At 39.6% G+C, this 4044-nt stretch overlaps 1 protein-coding gene across 1 annotated transcript in view; it reads right to left on the bottom strand.

Annotated features, from left to right (window-relative positions):
* LOC109835713 (protein synthesis inhibitor I-like) overlaps positions 1-747 on the bottom strand; it is a 2404-nt gene extending 1657 nt beyond the window's left edge. The window contains exon 1 of the mRNA XM_020403719.1: positions 715-747. The gene's annotated coding sequence lies outside the window, so the exon portion shown is untranslated. The remainder of the gene's footprint in view (positions 1-714) is intronic.

Genomic DNA, 4044 nt, shown 5'->3' with positions numbered 1-4044 from the left:
ATATATATATATATATATATATATATATATATATATATATATATATATATATATATATATATATATATATATATATATATATATATATATAGGGGAGGTTCTAATAAAAACCTCCTTAGCCTAAAAACTAAAAACCAATATCATCCATTGGATCTAGATGAATCCAATGGCTGGGAGTCAGTCAAACAATCAACAGACACATGCATTAATTACATGCATTAATTATATGTATTAATTACCTCAATGAACACAAATCTGGATTCACTGCAGTGAAAAACGTGTTCGTTGAGGTAATGAATCTGGATTCACTACAGTGAATCTGGATTCACTACAGTGAATCTGGATTCACTACAGTGAAGGACGTGTTCATTGAGGTCATGAATCTGGAATCACTGTAGTGAATCTGGATTCACTGCATTGAGGTAATTAATGCATGTGTTTAATGAGGTAATTAATGCATGTGTGTAGTGAATCTGGATTCACTGCATTGAGGTAATTAATGCATGTGTTTAATGAGGTAATTAATGCATGTGTCTGTTGACTGTTTGACTGAATCCTAGCCATTGGATGATATTGGTTTTTAGTTTTTAGGCTAAGGAGTTTTTTATTAGAACATCTCCCTATATATATATATATGGCAATAATTATAGAACCGGTGTTAAACATGCAAAGCAATAGAGAAACCCAGAAACCCATATGCTGAAACTACCGTACCTTCACCTGCTATCTTCACCCCTTCCTCGATGTTGCCAACTTTATAAGTGCTGAGAACCAAACTTCGTACATCTTGATATTTTTTGTATAGAATGGAGACAAGAATTCAGCATTATTAGAATTGGACAAGAGCACAGCATTATTAGAATGAACAAATTTTCACTGTAGCCACATTTTGAATTTTTATTAGCAAATTCGACTGTATCACGTTTTATTTACTGAAATCGACCCGTTTTCTCACCACGTCAGCGTCGCGGCGAGAAAGCGGGTCGATTTTTTTTTAATCGGCTTCGTAAAAAGTCGGGGTTGGCAACCCCGACTGTTTAGTCTATCGTCCGCTAAGAGGTTAACTAAATGGTCGGGGTTAGGAACCCCGACCATTTCGTAACAGACCTATTTCTAAATGGTCGGGGTTCCCAACCCCGACCATTTAGCAGAGCCCAGCACTAGCTGGGCTGAACCACGGACAAAATGGTCGGGGTTGGCAATCCCGACCATTTCGAAGCCCATTTTGCCCAGGCCAAAAGTAGTCGGGGTTGGGAAACCCGACTACTTTCTGGGCCCATATAAAAGCCGCCGAACCCACCGAAGCCACCGAACCCTTATTCCATTTCGTTTCTCCGCCTCCGTCTTCTCTCTTCCATCCACGTTCTCACGAAACCAAGCCTCAGATCTGAGGTTTTTTCGGCCGAAATTCAAATCAAAGGTTATCTAAACTGATTTAGGTAATTTCTTCTACTCCTCTCCTCTTTTAACATGTAAAAATCTAGGATTTTTTCTTAAAAATAAATTTCTAGGGTTTTCATTCATAAATGAATTTAGTGGGTTTTATCGCTGAAATTCGTTTGTATGATGATTGTTATTAATTTAATTAACTTTTAGGGCATAGAATGTTCAATTGTTGAATTTTAGGGTTTAGGATTTACAATTTGGGAATTAGGGTTTTTGGTTAAAATTATATGAGATTATTTGCATATTAATTTAATTTTTTATATTTAAATGATATAATTTTCTTTTGAATAGGTTGAGCAATATGATTTTTATTGCTTGTTCTTATGGTGGACAAATTAATTATGGGATGAATAATATGCCAATGTATGTCGGAGGGGTAACGACGCCATTAATGATCTCGGAATCATATAGTTACTACGACTTGGTTATGGAATTACACCGAGTTACGGAAATTGACCCACGAGAATACCGACTGAAAATTATATGCAATTGGCCCATAGCTATTGATAGAACATCCGCAGTGGAGATCTCGAACGATTATCATATGAGTATTATGTTTAAATTGGGCATGTCGCAACAAACGGTAGAATTGTTTATTGAAAAGTTGCCACATAATTCGTGCCAAATATTCAAACCTCCAGGAGAATTCTCACGCATGTTAGATATGGGAGTTCATTCCGATGGGTTTCTTTCTTCTTCGAGTGAAATGGAGCGGGCTCAATTCGGTGAAACGTCAAATGTCATGAATAACGAAGTCTCTTATGGAAATATGGGGAGGTTAAGTGGGGCAACAATTGAAGAGGATGAAATAAGCAATGACTCGGATAATCCAGTTGATAACATGCAATTTGTTACCCAAGATGTCGAAGATAATCCGGAATGGCCTGATGAGGCTTACGTTAATAATGACTATGTTGAGTACGAAGAACCACCCCCCGACGAGTTTGAAGATGATGAGTGGATTCGTTCTTCCACAGTAAAAGATATGTGCATCGGTGAAAGTTCAACTCGTAGAGGAGATGATGACGCCCCCTTTAAAGTTGGTGATTTATTCGAGACTAAAGACCAATTGGTTGATGCTATTCGTGAATACTCTTTCGAAAAGAATTTCAAATTCAAGCAAGTTTAAAGCAATCGCACAAGTTATGATGCAATATGTTTTATGAACACACAAAGAACAGGTCTGACCGAGGGAAATGAAGCTGATTACTCATGTCCTTGGAAGTTATATGCATTTGCAGGAAAGAAACACAATTTTCAATTTAGGATCAGTGAATACTGCGGTGTTCACACATGTGTCAATCCAATATTAGAGCAAGATCACAGTGGTGCATCTGCCTCTTACATAGCGCGGTTGATTATGCCAAAATTAAGGAAGAAGCTTGATCTAACGCCCGATAATATAATTGAGAAAGTGCTTGATACCAAGTTCATTAAAATCTCGTATATTAAAGCATGGAATGCAAGGAGAATTGCGATGACAAAAATATTTGGTGATTGGCACAAGTCTTACTCGACGCTACCTCAATATCTTGATGCGATCAAAAGAAGTAATCCTGGATCTGAATACAAACTCATAACCAAAGAGATCGATCCGGGAGTTCATCAATTCACCTCGCCGGTGGATATTACTCGCTGGTGGATATTTCAGGAAAACAAAGCCCCGAAGGAGTACATACCAAGAGGCCCAGTCGAGAGAGAGTTGGTAAGTGTATAAGAAAAATATACAATTATTTTGTGAGTTTTCTTTTCTCACCATCCACTTGATAATAATTTTCTTTCGGTTTTTATTTTATAGGTACAAGAGCTCGAAGAGCTTTCCAGAATGGCACATGACGCATTGCGCACGACTACCGAGCAGGAGCCGAGGAACATGTTCCTTCGAATGATAAAAAAGATACGGTCAGCTCTTCAGAGGAAGCGTCATGCAAGCCGTGATGGACGGGAGGAGCAACCAATTGAGTACGGGCGGCGACGTCGACGAGGACACACGGGGGCGGGATCAAGCTATGCGCATGATGAAGCTGGCGGCTCACAGCAGACTCAGGCCGAATGTTCACAGGAGGTTCGAGACGACGCGGATAACATGCACTCCCAACTTCACACACAACCGGACGAGGAACTTATCCGAGCTCACGTCGAAGGTGATCGAGGAAGGGGGAGAGGAAGAAGAGGGAGAGGGAGAGGGAGAGGGAGAGGGAGAGGAAGAGGGAGGGGAAAGGGCGTTGTTGATATTTGTTAAGTTTCGATGGACTTGATAGGATGTTTGCGTTTGAGTTGCAATTTGGACTTGATATGTTGTTTGTGTTGCGATGGATTTGATATAATGTTAAGTTTGCGAATATGAATTGTACGTATTATATTTGTGTTTGTGATTGTATTGTGAATTGATAACAGGAGTATGATTGCATTTTAGCATGTGTTATTTGTGATTACATTTTGTACTACAGGAAGCATGAGTTTTCCAAGTAAATGTGGGCTGGAATGTCTGCAAAATGGTCGGGGTTGGGAACCCCGACCATTTTGTGCACCCACACTGGCGTTGCGACTGGGCTCTGCTAAATGGTCGGGGTTGGCAACCCCGACCATTTCGCCGCT

This window comes from Asparagus officinalis, chromosome 3 (genome assembly GCF_001876935.1).
Source record: "Asparagus officinalis chromosome 3, Aspof.V1, whole genome shotgun sequence".
Lineage (NCBI taxonomy): Eukaryota > Viridiplantae > Streptophyta > Magnoliopsida > Asparagales > Asparagaceae > Asparagus > Asparagus officinalis.
Note: the sequence above shows the minus strand (reverse complement) of the source record. Positions and strands in the feature narration are given on the sequence as shown.